Source organism: Homarus americanus, unplaced genomic scaffold (genome assembly GCF_018991925.1).
Source record: "Homarus americanus isolate GMGI-L3 unplaced genomic scaffold, GMGI_Hamer_2.0 scaffold19318, whole genome shotgun sequence".
Lineage (NCBI taxonomy): Eukaryota > Metazoa > Arthropoda > Malacostraca > Decapoda > Nephropidae > Homarus > Homarus americanus.
Genome location: NW_024732238.1, coordinates 5,626,708 through 5,643,760, shown reverse-complemented (window position 1 = coordinate 5,643,760; position 17,053 = coordinate 5,626,708). Strand labels below are relative to the sequence as shown.

General features: G+C 45.0%; 1 long non-coding RNA gene across 1 annotated transcript in view; it reads right to left on the bottom strand.

The window, feature by feature from the left end:
• Positions 1-268: 268 nt before the first annotated feature.
• Positions 269-17,053, bottom strand: part of LOC121868383 — a 53,484-nt gene continuing 36,699 nt past the window's right edge. Inside the window, exon 3 of the long non-coding RNA XR_006089388.1 lies at positions 269-326. This is a non-coding gene — a long non-coding RNA (uncharacterized LOC121868383). The remainder of the gene's footprint in view (positions 327-17,053) is intronic.

Below are 17,053 nucleotides of genomic sequence, written 5' to 3'. Positions count from 1 at the left end.
GAGAGCAAATAAGAGGAGGTAGAGAAAATAAGAGGGAGAGAAAAGAGGAGGGAGAGAAAATAAGAGAAAGAAGGAGATAAAATATGAGGAGAAAGAGGAAGATGAAAGAAGAGGAGGAGGAGAAGAGAAGATGTGAGTGAAAAAAAGAACAAGAAGAACAAGAACAAAAACAAGAACACGCATAAGACGTAGAACAATAAAACGAATAAGAAAACAAAGAAAAAGAAGCAGAAGAACAAGAAGAACAAAGAAGAGGTCGTGTACTCACCTTGGTAAGGAGTGAGGGCAACATATGATAAACACCTCCCTTAGTCACCCCGCGCCACCTGTAACAACAACAAGACGAGGTGTCAGGTATTACTCCAAGGTAACAATAATACACAGGCACTTAGCACATATGTTTACCCATGACATAATCACACCACTTACCCAGAGGAGGGAAGAGGAGGGAGAGGAGAGGAGAGGAGAGGAGAGGAGAGGAGAGGAGAGGAGAGGAGAGGAGTGGTGTAGTCTTTCGTTATTATTGGATAAAATTAGCAGAACTTTAAGTGATGGTGATTGAGGTGGTGGTGGTGATTGTAGTTGTGGTGGTGATTGTAGTTGTGATGGTGATTGTGGTGGTAGTGATGGGGGAAGAAGAGAAGTCACGCAGGGAGGAGGTGTTGGTGAAGAGGAACAGAATGACTCCCTCAACACACCCAGTACCACTTCCTCTTTCCCTCCTTCAGGAAATGGACATAATTATTGATGTTTTCCTCTCGCTAAATACCTCGTACGACCTGCCTGCTGGTGTCATGCGTCACCCGCAACACGACAACCTGTTCCCCAACCTCCTCCTCCTCCCCCTCCGGCAGGCACACCGTCTTGCACATGTCGTTACCAGTGTCGCGGTGAGGCAGGAGCGAGGCGGGACTGGGCAGGGGCGGGCAGAGCCAAGTAGGTCAGGAGTAGGGTGGGGTGGGGTGGTTGAGCCACGTTCTCTATGTCACTAATAACACAACACTACCACAGTCCCTCGTGGGGTGTAAACTGTCTAGTTATTTACGTCACGACTCCTGCAGTGCCGACCCCTTGCCCGCCCTCCACACACACACACACACACATCATAGTCTCTCTCGACCACAATAAACATCCCACAAAGCATCACACGACATACAGTATACACCTTTGAGATGATGACAGATGAAGGCGAGGAGAGAACAGGATCTTAGGGTCAATAAATAAACATGTGATGGTGTGGTTAGGTTATCCTTGGTCAAATAGATTTACTGTTTGCCATTGTTTGTGTACCTGCACTGTCTAGGTGTGTGTGTACGCCAAGAACACGCACACATCAATATATTTACACACACACACACATACAGGTAGCAGCCAAATATAAGGGTAAGTACCTATATGTAGCTACACAGACGAGAGAGAGAGAGAGAGAGAGAGAGAGAGAGAGAGAGAGAGAGAGGAGAATATATTGAACCAGCATCACACACAGGTCTCCGGAGGGCAGGCGGAGGCAACAGGACAGACGGACCATCCATCTTGCGACTCATCCACCAGCAACACAACTCATCCACCAACAACACAACTCATCCACCAACAACACAACATCCACCAGCAATACAACTCATCCACCAACAACACAATTCATCCACCAGCAATACAACTCATCCACCAACAACACAACTCATCCACCAACAACAGAACTCATCCACCAACAACACAACTATTACCAGCAACAGAACTCATCCACCAACAACACAACTCATCCACCAGCAACAGAACTCATCCACCAACAACAGAACTCATCCACCAACAACACAACTCATCCACCAGCAACACTTAAACAATTTTACTATCATATCCAAGGACAAGACAAGCGAACACATTTTTACGTGACATTCCTTTAAAACATTATTTCTTTTCCCACCTTCCTATCTCGCTCTAACCAACACTAATGACACAACCCAGCCTGAGGCAACACTCTCCAGCCCTCCTCACTACTACAATCATTACTATTACTACTACTACTACAAAAACTACTACTACCGCCACTACTACTACTACTATACCACCGCTACCGCCATCATTACTACTATTATTACTACCCTACCACCACCACTACTATTAATATTACTACCAACAATACCACCACTATTACTACCACCGCCATTACTACCACACACACACCAAGTTGTTGTTGTCTTTCCAATGTAGTTTTCCCACCACGGTTCTGTTATCACGAGCCACCTCACACTGTATCGCCTGATGACACAAACTCCCGGAAAATTAAAACAAAATAATAATATATATATATTTTTTTAAATATAGACAAGAGGATCCTCAGGTAAAAAGCCTTAGCGGAATAGTAAATAGGCCGCCCCTCTTACCTGTACTTCAGTAAAACGACACAGGAGTTGGCTTATGAGAGAGAGAGAGAGAGAGAGAAGATTTCACAATCACCAATCTTCACTCTGAAGTCATGCCCGAAATACCTGACCTTTAACAGGGTATTGGGGCATGAGTCGAGCGGGAGGGACAAAAAAAGGCGATCTTATTAGGAAATAACCCAAGGTAGGTAATTTTCGGGGATGGTCACAATTTTTCTCCTCCTCCTCACCTCATCTCACCCACCCCAATCTCACTAGCCTCACCCCAACCTCTCCCTGCATCTCCACTCCCCACCCCACCATCCCAGGTCGATATTTCCCTTCACCTCATCGGAAATTGAATCGAGGAAACAACCGAGTGATTCTGACCTATTGTATAATTACTAGTGGTGAGGTAACTACTTTGATGTTTGGAGGGGTGATGAGGGAGGGAAGGTGTGGGTGGTGAGGGAGGGAAGGTGGGGGTGAGGAGGGGAAGGTGTGTGGGGTGAGGAGGGAAGGTGTGGGGGTGAGGGAGGGAAGGTGTGTGGGGGTGAGGAGGGAAGGTGGTGGGTGAGGGAGGAAGGTGGGGGGTGAGGGGAGGAAGGTGTGGAGGGAGGGAAAGGTGGGGGTGAGGGAGGGAAGGTGTGGGAGGGAGGGAAGTGTGGGGTGAGGAGGGAAGGTGGGTGAGGAGGGAAAGGTGGTGGTGAGGGGGAAGGTGGGATGTGAGGGAGGGAAGGTGTGTGGGGTGAGGGAGGGAAGGTGGGTGATGAGGGAGGGAAGGTGTGGGGTGAGGAGGGAAGGGGGGGAAGGTGTGGGGGTGAGGAGGAAGATGGGAGGGAGGGAAGGTGTGTGGTGAGGGAGGAAGGTGTGTGGGGTGAGGAGGGTGTGGGTGAGGGAGGGAAGGTGTGTGGGGTGAGGGAGGGAGGTGGGTGGTGAGGAGGAAGGTGTGTGGGGTGAGGGAGGGAAGGTGTGGGGTGAGGGAGGGAAAGTGGTGGTGAGGAGGGAAGGTGGTGGGTGAGGGAGGGAAGGTGTGTGGGGTGAGGGAGGGAAGGTGTGTGGGGGTGAGGAGGGAAGGTGTGGGGTGAGGAGGGAAGGTGTGTGGGGTGAGGGAGGGAAGGTGTGGGTGGGGTGAGGGAGGAAGGTGTGGGGTGAGGAGGGAAGGTGTGTGGGTGAGGGAGGAAGGTGTGTGGGGTGAGGGAGGGAAGGTGTGTGGGGTGAGGAGGGAAGGTGTGGGGGTGAGGGAGGGAAAGGTGGGGGTGAGGGAGGGAAAGGTAGGTGGTGAGGGAGGGAAAGGTAGGTGGTGAGGGAGGGAAGGTGTGGGTGGTGAGGAGGGAAGGTGTGGTGGTGAGGAGGGAAGGTGTGTGGGGTGAGGGAGGGAAGGTGTGGTGAGGGGTGAGGGAGGAAGGTGTGGGGTGAGGGAGGGAAGGTGGGTGGGGAGGAAGGTGGTGGTGAGGAGGAAGGTAGGTGGTGAGGAGGGAAGGTGTGGGTGATGAGGAGGGAAGGTGTGGGGGTGAGGGAGGGAAGGTGGGTGGTGAGGGGAGGGAAGGTGGGGGTGAAGGAGGGAAAGGTAAGGGTGAGGAGGGAAGGGTCGGTGGTGAGGAACGAGGAAGGAGTACTGAGGGAAAAGAGGAGGGGTGATGAGGGATTAAAGGAGGAGGGGGAGGGAAAGAGGGAGGGGGAGGGAGGAGCTGTATCTACTCTTAACACTCACTGTGTTATGACTGTGTCCTCCTGTTTACTAATTTGTTTTGACTGGTGTGTGTGTGTGTGCGTTACCTGACTAATCTGACTTTGAGGGTGAGGTGATGCTAGGTGAGGTGGTGCTAGGTGAGGTGATGCTAGGTGTGGTGGGTGCTAGGTGAGGTGGTGCTAGGGTGAGGTGATGCTAGGTGAGGTGATGCTAGGTGAGGTGATGCTAGGTGTGGTGGTGCTAGGTGAGGCGGTGCGGTGAGGTGGTGCTAGGTGAGGTGATGCTAGGTGAGGTGGTGCTAGGTGAGGTGATGCTAGGTGAGGTAGGTGCGATAACTTATTATTTTCATTCCTTGTCTGTGAAAACTGAAGTAAAATGCAAGCTTTTGTAGTCGAGCAGCAATTTTAGGACAATATATAATACTAAAATAGCTAAGTTCTGTAAGACAAGTTTGTAGATATGAGTACAAAAATATCATGAATAAGGTAGGTTAGGTTAGGTTAGGTTAGGTGTCAATAGCAAGTGATGAGAGGAGGGCGACGACACGGGGTGAAGGTCACACCTGCCACACACACACAACACACACACACACACACACACGTTGATATATTTACCGTTTGATAGCTGGATACCCCCCAAGCCATGTTCTCTACCACTTATCACTTTACCCGAAGCTTACCTGGAATTAGTAACGGTGGACGTGTCTCTTGCACCCCACCCCGAGACATGCAACAGAATTTACAAAGTCGTTTGGTTGAGAATATGGATGTTTTCAGAGCTCTGGTTATCCTCCAAAGCCTTCGAAAATATATCAGACAGTTACATTCGGTACACAACAGCATACAAGAGACATGAGGGTTAAAATCCAATGTACCGTGGATGAGTTATCGGCTCCACACACTCCCTGACACACGCACGGACACACCACCTTCATTTTAAAGCTCTCAGTTATATTCACACATCTCTTTTATCTTTACAAGCTACAGGTTGAAGAGTCGTTTGTTGTCATATCAGGTGGGTCAAAGTTTGGCTTCATGCTGTTGTTGCGTGGCGAGGTGTGTGTGTGTGTGTGTGTGTGTATTCATATTGAAGCAAGTGCCCTCGAAGAATCACATGTCTAGTCAGGTTCGAACTCTGGCACTCAAACATATACAATATCCACATGCCAACATCACCGTCCCCACATGCCAACATCCCCACATGCCCAACATCACCCACATGCCAACATAAACCAACTCGTGTTAACAGGGCAGACAACAACAACTTGATGGTGTGGGTTTCCTTGTTAACTCTCTACGCCACAGCCTCAAGTTTCCCGCCAACTACCAGATCAAACACTGAGAGCTTCAACCTTTGTCTTCACCCCCAGTTAGTTTGGGTACCATACGAGCGTTGACGTCATCAGCATTGACGTCATCAGCCAGCATGACGTCATCAGCCAGTGTTAATCATACCAATCTCAAAAAAATACTGAAATATATACATGATAACTTAATCAATGCTAACTTAAAAGCCTCAGTAATAATCCCATGTTGTAACCTCGTCAGATTTAGGATTAACAAGTATTTAACAGTAATCGGGGTGTTTAATCATCACATGAAATAAACTGAGGTAATCCGAGTTTTTTCTGCTTTATTTACAATTTTTTCCAGATTCTGATGTCAGGACTAACATTCTTTAAAATATCCGTCAGTCATCTCTCCCCACTTGTAAATAATACCTAACCTAACCTATTTATTTCTAATCTAAACTAAACAACTAACCTAACCTAATCTAATCTACACTAACCTAACCTCTGAAAATCGATCTTTGTAGCTGTAGATCACGTGAGCTATTTGCATACGTAAGTCCTCAGGCCGCGAGTCGAAGGGTAAAAAAAAAAAATAAGGTAGGAAATTGCGAGAATCGTTGAATCTACACCAAAAAATTATCCCTACGAGGTAAATCTTTCCTTATGGACGGATTCACTCACTCACGCACTCAATAACTCACGCACGCACGCACTCACTCACTAGCTCCAGTTGTCAGCGAGGTCAGCTCTTGGAGGATTTAGGGTAATTGTTGTTCTCGGCAGGGCACCATCTTCCCAGGTCATAGCTCTTTGCCCTAGTTGGCGGAATATTTCACTGAATGTAAGTAATTAAAAGTAATGTAACCATATTCACAAATGTAATTAAAACCAATACCAAATCAGAATGAATTATGAGGTCGTATCAGAATCAATATTGTAATCAGAATCAAGTGTCATTTTAATCAAAGGAATAATTAGACTACAGTGTAATCAGAATCAAAACTACAATTAGAAGCCATTATGTAATTAGAATCACCACCACCTGTAGTGCCTAACCTAACCTAACCTAACCTAACCTAACCTAACCCAACCCAAACTTAACTTACAAAAACAAAACAAAACTCAACTTGAAGATATGTTTCCCCAACACCATTTCGTGTCTTAATTAACTACACAAATAAAATAATATATTAAATTACGATAAGTGTCAACATCTGAGCCAAGAGTTGATTACATAATATTGATGCCTATCTGAGGGTAGTTTTTCCCACTAGCCCTCTCTTATATTCCCGTTTTCTCTTATATTCCCGTTTTCTCTTATATTCCCGTTTTCTTTCTCGTATATTTCGTTTTAATTTTATATTGCCACGACATTATAAGACACTTATTGTATTGTTTGGATGATAACAGAAATAAAAGGAACCCTAATAATAATAATAATAATAATAATAATAATAATAATAAAAATAAAACAGCAACAATAATAATAATAATAATAATAATAAAAATAAACCATAATAATAATAAACTAATAATGATAATAATAACAATAATAAAAAGAAAACAACAACAAAAATAAATAAACCTGACCTGACCTGACCTACCCTACCTACCTGCTGGCTGTCATTAGGAAGATTAGGCACCTTAGTTTATGTCACCTGATATTTAAAACCCTAACGCTAACCCAACCAAACCTCACCAAACCTACCTAACCAAACCTAACCAGCAACCAACCTAACCTAACCTAACCCAACCAAACCTAACCTAACCTAACCTAACCTAACCTAACCTAACCAAACCTAATAAAACCCCACCCCAGGTAGCGTTAGGGTGTTTAATCAGCAGGTGAAATAAGGGGTGGGTGGGGGCCAAATCTTCAGGTGATCCAATTTATGGTGCCGGGGGGAGCACAGGTCAAGGCCTTTATGGGGCTACAGTTTAATGTTTGGGGTCAATGGTGCGAGGATATATAGCCTATAAAGGATAAATTACTAACACACACCTGCCATCATTATCCCAAGCCCTGCCCTCACCATCCCCTAGCCCTGCCCTCACCATCCCTAACCCTGCCTCTACCATCCCCTACCCCTGCCATCATTATCCCTAGCCCTGCCCTCACCACCCCTAGCCCTGCCCTCACCTATCCTCTCATCCCTGTCCCTCAGTTGCCCCCCTCCCCTCGGTCCTACCAGCACCTATCGACCAGGTCCCCAGCAGGCTGAAGCGGCGTAGTCCAGGGGTGAGGGGGAAGGAACGACCAGCTTGAAACAATAAGAGAACATTCTTATATTTTAAGGGTGACCAAAGTGGTAGTAGTGGTGGTTGTGGTTGTGGTAGTGGTGGTGGTGGTAGGTGGGTAGGTGGTAGTGGTGGTGGTGGTAGGTGGTAGTGGTGGTAAAGTGTGGTAGGTGGTAGGTGGTAATAGTAAGTGGTAGTGGTAGTGGCTAAAGTGAACATTAAACACCTTATTCATGAAACTCTGTCAGCAAACAACAACAACAAAAAAAAAATAACAATCATAATAAAATAAATAACAATATAATGCATAACCCAAAAGAATCATTACACAGTTTACTACCGAACCCATGAACCCTTGATCCCTGAACCCCTGATGCCGGGGTCTCATACAACACACATCAAGGACACATTATGGACCCGACTGTAATCAAGACGTACCTGAACAACCCCGTCTCACCTGGGGCTGCAACACCGTATTTAACCATCACACACACACACACACACACACACACACACACACACACACCATATGCTTGCCTGGGCCTACCTGTGTGATACCCCTCCTGTCACTACCACACACCGTCTCCTGCAAGTGATACTTTCCTGTACCTTCCCACCTCACCTGCCTGTCTGTTTTACACACACATTTACATCCAAACATAAACATACATTAAAACACACACACACACACACACACACACACGGTAAAGCACATACAATAAAACACACAAACACAAACATACATAAACATTCACTAAAACACACACACGTGAGAGGTGCAGAGGGAGGCGCGGCGGGCGTGTGGGGCGCGGGATCAATAGGCAGGAGGTATGGTAAGGGCGCGGGTCAAACAGTTGGGGTGGGCGTCCATACGTGGTAGCCCCCCCTCCCCCACACACACACACCCCCTGATGTTTATATAGTTACATCAACACCTCCCAGGACCCCACTGTGTGTGTGTGTGTGTGTGTGTTGCCTCAGGTGCCCCTACTAATTCGTCAAAAGGTGTATAACTCCCACCAAACACACCTGTCACGCACCTTGTATTTACCACCATCCTGCACTAGTGTCTGACCTGACCTTTCAACTTTGACCTTCATCAGTGATATTTAACACCTTTTGGAATTATGTCGCGTCATCCACCATATTTTCTGGTGCCGAAGCATGAGCATCATTCAACCAACAACATACAACCACAACACCACACACCACTGCAACAACCATCACCACACTACGTAATCACAACCGCTACACACAATCACCACCAAACTACGCAACCACAACCACCACACTACGCAACCACAACCACCACACAACGCAACCACAACCACCACACTACGCAACCACAACCACCACACTACGCAACCACACACACCCACTACCACACACCACCATCGCCTTAAAACAACAAACTCGCAGGATATTTGTGACCGTTACTAAAATAAGCACACTCAAAATAACACAGAAATAATTGGTCCTGGAAAATTTGATCTAGCAACGCGAGCGCCCCCCAAAAACATTGTACTCGGGAGTAATTTATCAACAAACTGAATTTAGTCCAGCGCACAAACAAATTCTGGCGAGCGAGCAATTAGGACCAAGATGAGCCTCTCCCCCACGTCAAGGTAGTAAACACGACTAGCGAACACGACTTGGTCAAATCTATAAGCTAGCGAGGTTTGTAGTTGCACCCCCAGGTTTATTTCACCTGATGATTAAAGATTTTATTACTATTTGGGGTTAGGTAAATAAGGTATGTAAGGTAAGGTAAGGTATAGGTTAGGTGGCGAAGGTAAGGGTGATATGTTGAAGGTAAGGTATGTAAAGGTAAGGTATGTAAGGTATGTAAGGTAAAAGGTATGTAAGGTAAGGTAAGGCAAGGTAAGGTAAGGTAAGGTAAGGTAAGGTAAAGGTATGTAAGGTATGTAAGGTAAGGTAAGGTAAGGTAAGGTAAGGTATGTAAGGTAAGGTAAAGGTAAGGTGTATGTATGTATAGGTATGGTAAGGCAAGGTAAGTGTAAGGTAAGGTATAAAGGTAAGTAAGGTAAGGTAAAAAAGGTAAAGGTAAGGTAAGGTAAGGTATGTATGTAAGGTAAGTAAGGTTAGGTAAGGTAAGGTAAGGTAAGGTATGTAAGGTAAGGTAAGGTAAGGTAAGGTAAGGTAAGGTAAGGTAAGGAAGGTAAGGTATATTAGGTGGGTATGTGGGAAGGTAGGGTAAGGTAAGGTAAGGTAAGGTAAGGTAAGGTTTGCTTTTTCTGTTTTTTTTTTTCGTTACTTTCAATTTTTATTTTATTTGTCAATCATCATTTAACGGACTACATGTAAGAAGTTAGTCCGTTAAATGGAGGTTTCACTGTTTCAGCTGGTTTACCTTCATCTGATGTGTCAAAGTTACTGAGGGGAAATCAATTGGGGGAACAGGGAGGTTAGACGGTAGGAGAGTGAGGAAGGAGGAAGGGGAGGGGATTCGAGGGGGGGGGGAGAGGGATGGAAGGGGATGATTATTGGTCTAGATTTATGATATTAATAAATACTATCATTACAACTTCCACTATAACAACTACAACAACAACTACTACAACAACTGCTACTACTACTTCTTAGTATAGATGAGTTACTTTTCTCCTCCTCCTCCTCCTCCTCCTCCTCCTCCTCCACAAAATTCGCATTCTTTTACACATTTTTTTAATCTTCGCAGTGGCACATCTTAGTCCTCGTCCCAAGATCAATACGGAGAGAGAGAGAGGGACTAGATGTACCACACACACAAAAGCTAACATCAGCACCACCCTTCCCTCACTCTCCTTTCTCTTTGTTTCTCTATGTAACATAACTCTCTCTCTCAAGATAAGATAAACCTGTTCCCCTTCTTTTCTTTCTCACTTTAATTGATATCATCTCTGTCTCCCCGTCTCTTGCTCCTTCTCTTTCACTCTTAACTAATCTCTCTCTCTTCTTTCTCTCTCAAGATAAGATAAACCTGTTCCCCTTCTCTTTCTCTTTATTCTTCTGTTCCCCTCTCTTGCTCTCTCTTCCCTTAACTATCTCTGATTTCTGCAAACGTTTCATAATTCATTTTTCCTCACCAATTCTGGCAATATTCGCTCTCAACGGTATTGCAATTCTTATCACCTGAAGCAACATATGTCGTAACCAAGGAAATGTGCCCTTAGTTTACAGTCACCCTTCTACTGACTGTGTACTGACTGTGTGGTTTTGACTGTATACTAACTGTGTGATTTGACTGTTTACTGACTGTATGGTTTGACTGTGTACTGACTGTATGGTTTGACTGTTTACTGACTGTATGGTTTGACTGTGTACTGACTGTATGGTTTGACTGTTTGGTTGATTATATTGTACTAACTGTGTGTTTTTGCTGTGTATATGTACTGACTGGGTACTACCTGACTGTATACTAACTATGTGTATTAACTGTATGCACTATCCGTCTTTCTCACTGGACGACAAAGGACGACTGTCGAGAAATACCAATGGGTTCAAGAAGCCAGACAGCTGAAGTGTTACTAATGTTTTGAGTCCTTGAGTACTATGTCTTGAGTCCTTGAGTATTACGTCTTAACCCTTGAAGTCCGATTAACTATTGTACTCAAGAGGGATTTGAGCCATAGTACTACGAGATTAAACCATGCGAATACTGAATACCTTAAGTTAAACACACACACACACACACACACACACACACACACACACACACACACACACACACACACACACACACACACACACACACACACACACACACACACACACACACACACACACACACACACACACACACACACACACACACACACACACACACACGCACACACGCACGCACACACACACACGCACACACACACACACGCACACACACACACACGCGAGCGTTTAAGAGGTTGGTATCATGGGATCTGGCACAAATCTAGCATAACGTGTCGAGAGAATTAAAGTAAGAAATAAAACTTACCCTTTTTTTTCCAGCAAGATATTTGACCTTACGAATCTAGGACACCGGGAAGGAGAATCTCGCTCGGACAATGGGTAGAACTGAGGCAGGAGGCGTTATTGGACCAGTGAGGAGGAGGAGCAGGAGGATAGGAGAGGGGGGAGGAAGGGATGAGGAGGATTAGGAGGGGGGAGGAGAGGGGATGAGGAGGAGGAGGGGGGAGGAGGATGAGGAGGGATAAGGAGGAGGAGGAGGAGGACGGGAAGGGGGAGGCGGAGGACTTGGAGGAGCGAAAGGAGGAAATTGAGAAGGAAGAGGAGGAAAAAGAGGAGGAGCAGGTGGTGAAGGAGAAGCACGAGGAGGACCTGGAGGAGAAGGAAGAAGGAGGAGGAGGAAGAGGGTGTTAATGATGTATAAGAAAAGAGGATCACTTGAAGATTAACCACCCACTTATATCACCTTATAATTAATCATCGTAACCTGCCCAATCCAACTGCCCACAGGTAGCATCAGGGTGTTTAATCATCAGGTAAAATAATACAGAGAAAAAGCCGCTTCGAGTTAGAAAAAAATTCTAATTGTTTACAGAAATTTGTACATATTTAGGGTTAACAAGTGATTCTATTTTGACTATGGTTGACCAAGATGACCTAAGGTTCGGAGGTCATAAGATTTTAGATTTTAAATTGCCCACAGGGGCTAGTTTATTAGGCACCCCCTTACATCCTGTGTAGGTGAAGCGCAGAAGCGTTTACAGTGCCCATCTGGGAAGCATGCGGAGTTCATGCTTGCCTTTTATGACTCATGTATTAAGGGCGTAAAAGCCTGAAGGGTCATAAGACAATCATTAATAGGGTCTTGGGGTTGAAGGTCAATTTCCGTCTGGGTTAAGTTCTCCTCGGGAGGTGTGGCGAGTGACTTGTATCTCGTAATAACATTGATGAACGAGACACCCACTCCATCCCCGAGTCATCAATCACTGGAGAGGAGGGAGGGTGTGGAGAAGCAGTCAACAAGGAGGGGTGTGGAGGGACAGCCAACAGGGAGGGAGGGAGTGTGTGGAGGGAACTAATCACTCCGACAATCATCACCGTCATTATCAAGCACCAAAAATACAAAACAGGAAGGTGGCTTTTTTATCCAAGCAAGCGGATGAGTACTTCCTACCTCACCACGCTGATATACGCTACATATTTCTCTTATTCTTTGACCAAATAAGTAAAAATCTCTCGCACACACCCACACCATCATGCCACCTCTGAACCGCCGACAAAAGCCATATGTCTAAAATTACTTGAGTGAGCAATACGTAGCAGCACCAGTGACTCCAGACAAGAACTTCAAGAATCTGTCCCACACCCACACCACAACGGGCTGGCCAAGTCGTCATCCAGCCCTCGCGTCTCTGTAAGCGTTTATCGAGTGGGAGGTCGTGTGTTCGTCATGGTGTGCCTGAAGCTCCGGAAATCGATGACCAAATAACTCTTAAGTAACTTTGGCTAACGAGACCCCACCAGCCAGACCAGACTCTCCTTAACATAATAATACACCTGGGTACCAGAAAGACAAGACAGACAGACAGACAGACCCCCCAACACCAAACTCACCACACACAATAATAGCTAAATCCTCACCTCCTCTCATCATCACCCCCCCTCCCTCCTCTTTCCTCTTCGACTTGGGGCGTTAGGACAAGGGAAAAAACTTTACTAATTAAGAGTGCCGGGAAAAAGGACACAATAATCAAAGATGTGACAATAGGGCGACCTTGTTAGTAGATGGCGGAGGCTGAGTGAGTGAGTGAGGTGTGCGTGTAATTGGTGGTGTGTGTGTGTGTGTGTGTGTGTGTGTGTGTGTGTGTGTGTGTGTGTGTGTGTGTCCCATTATGGCAAGTGAGGAAAAAATACGAGGAACAGTGAACAGAGGGAGACGTTATGAATAGGAGAGAGATTAGAAACAGAGACGAGGGCATTTGATGATACGATTGGGGAGAGGCAACGTAAACAAGAGGTCAAGAGCACATAAGAGACTGGAAATATAATCAAAAGCAAAGAACAAGACAACGAGAGATTGGAACTACAATCTGAAACAGCTGAAAGAGATTGGAAACGAAAATAAACACAATTAAATAAATATTGGAGAACAATAAAAACACGAAAAAAACAGATTGAAAGCACGTGTTAAGATTGGTGTTATGCAAGACGTGTTAGGATTAGAAGCACGTGTTAAGATTACAAGCACGTGTTAAGATTGCAACACCTGTTAAGATTAGAAGCACGTGTTAAGATTGAGCACGTGTTAAGATTACAAGCGTGTTAAATTGGAAGCACGTGTTAGGATTGGAAGCACGTGTTAAGATTACAAGCACGTGTTAAGATTGGCAGTGTTAGATTAAGCACGTGTTAAGATTGGAAGCACGTGTTAAGATTAAGCACGTGTTAGGTGCAAGACGTGTTAAGATTGCAAGCCGTGTTAAGATTGCAAGCATCTGTTAAGATTACAAGCACGTGTTAAGATTGGAAGCACGTGTTAAGATTGCAAGCACGTGTTAAGATTGGATTAAATTCAAGCATGTTAAGATTGGAAGCATGTTAAGATTACAAGCACGTGTTAAATAATCCTGACGCAGAGGTTACTAGAAGGTTGAATGGAAGTTTAAGATTGTCACGCACAGAAGAACTTACATGCATATAATGATGGTAATGATCATCTAAATGCAAATGAGGTTTTGCAAGAATAATTGGCCTCTCAGGAGAATAACATGCCATTGCAGTGAGAGAGATACACTGTAATCATTCTATTGTCTGATACAAACTAAAGACGCTGCTATCCCTGTAATAAGATACGCAATAATAATAATAATAATAATAATAATAATAATAATAATAATAATAATACCAACCAAGACAATACCAACCACCATAATAACAATAACAACAACCACAATAACAACACAGCACAATAAGGTAATAAGATAATCATGATAAAGAAGGAAGAAGTAAAAAGAATTAGTTAGGAAAGTCATCGGAAAGTTTAGTGAGGGAACAATACCATTAAGGCGACGACGGTGAGGGGAACACGCCGACCATGATCTAACAGAGGCAGGGAGGAAGGATGGGGGAGGGAAGGGAGGAGGAAGAAGGAAGGAGGAAGAAGGAAGGAAGGAGGAAGAAGGAGGAAGAAGGAAGGAAGGGAGGAGGAAGGGGGAGGAGAAAAGGAAGGAGGAAGAAGAAGAGGAAGGAGGAAGAGAGAGGCGGTACAGGGAAGGAGAGAAGGTCAGGGAGGAGGAAGACAGGGAGCAGGAAAACGGGGAGGAGAGTGAAGGAAGGGAGAGTGAAGGAAGGGAGAGTGAAGGAAGAGAGAGTGAAGGAAAGGATAGTGGAGGAAGGTAGGAGTGACTGGAGAGACTGTATAGTAACTGGAGATTGTACAGTGACTGGAAACGAATAATTTGAGACTGTGGTATTAAGTGGAGACAGACTGTGGTAATAACTGGAGACAAAGACTGTATAATAACTTGACAAACACTCTTTAATAACTGGAGACAGACTGTGTAATGACTGCAGACTGTAGTAATGGTAAAGACAAACTGTTTATAATGAAAACACACACACACACACACACGTAGCCAAGAGGAACTGTACACAGGAGGTCCCTTATGGCTGAGGACTTGTGTGTGTATTAAGCCATCACACACACTGTCCATTGTAACTCTATGTAAACAAACTGTGGCTATATCTGTGTGTGTGTGTGTAGGAGAGAGAGAGAGAGAGAGAGAGAGAGAGAGAGAGAGAGAGAGAGAGAGAGAGAGAGAGAGAGAGAGAGAGAGAGAGAGAGAGAGAGAGAGAGAGAGAGAGAGAGAGAGAGAGAGAGGAGAAGAGATTTGTTTTTCATCATCTCGCCCACAAAGTTTCCAGCCAGGTGTGAGGTGTGCTTTCGGATGTTGCTTTTTCTTAATCACAGGTAAATAATCAAGGTAGGCGCCACTGCAGCATAATTGAACTTTGCTTTTTCTTCAGCATTAATTAGCAGCCGTCCTCCCTTTTTCCCATGATGAGGACGCCGCCGCCGCTGTGTGTGTGTGTGTGTGTGTGTGTGTGTGTGTGTGTGTGTGTGTGTGTGTGTGTTTTTGACCTTGTGGTGTTGATGAGCAGGCGAATGCAGGTTAGGTGAAGTTAGGATAGATTAGATTAGGTTAGGTTAGGTTAGGAGATTAGGTTAGGTAGGTTAGGGTTAGGTTAGATTAGATTAGGTTAGGTTAGGTTAGGTTAGATTAGGTTAGGTTAGGGGTGAATATAACCAACAAGATCAAGGAAAAGAAAATTGGATTCAAATCGTATGGAAATGAAGACTCACTGGCGCGCTGACGAGGAAAATGAAATTACAGTTAAGACGTAATCATTACAACTGCTCGTGGCGATGAAACGTGAAGACTGAGGAACATACCAAGGGAAGGTACCGCCAGAACTACAGGTATGTGAGAGTGATACCAGTGATGGGAGCAGTGATACCAGAACCATATGGAGTGATACCAGTGATGGAGTGATACCAGGGATGGGAGCAGTGATACCAAAACCATATGGGAGTGATAAGTGATGGGAGCAGTGATACCAGAACCATATGGGGTGATGTGGGAGCAAGCAAACCATATGGGAGTGATACCAGTGATGGGAGCATACCAGAAACCATATGGGAGTGATACCAGTGATGGGGAGCAGTGATACCAGAACCATATGGGAGTGATACCAGTGATGGAGCAGTGATACCAGAACCATATGGGAGTGATACCAGTGATGGGAGCAGTGATACAGAACCATATGGGAGTGATACCAGTGATGGGCAGATACCAGAACCATATGGAAGTGATACCAGTGATGGGAGCAGGATACCAGAACCATATGGGAGTGATACCAGTGATGGGAGCAGTGATGCAGAACCATATGGAGTGATACCAGTGATGGGAGCAGTGATACCAGAACATAGGAGCATACCAGTAATGGGAGCAGTAATACCAGAACAAAATGGGTATAATACAAAAGACGAATGTATTAAGAGAATTATACAACAGGACCCACATCTTCACTACAATACAACACTACAATCGCCAAACTATACATCACTACAGTACCCCACCACCCATCCACCTCCTCTTCCCTTCATCACCCTCCCCAATACAACACGACCGATGAATCAATCAGTATATATAAAAGAAAATAACTAACCTAAAATCCCCGAAAGACAAGAATTAAGCGGCTTTTGTGTCTGTGTGGGAACAATATACCCCCCCCCCACCTCTTGCCTCTCACCGCTCCAACATTGTGAAGGAAGTGTTTGTTGTCATCTCCATCAGCGGTCACCAACGATGGGCTGCTACCTCTCTGTGTGTGTGGGAAGCTATAACGAGTCTAAATGGCTATGTGATTCGTTATTAAATTTCTAAAACTACGAAAGAAATATATTTTATTTTTTTCCTTTAAAAAATGGTGTTTATAATCCTAGTTTATATATTTCTCACTAAA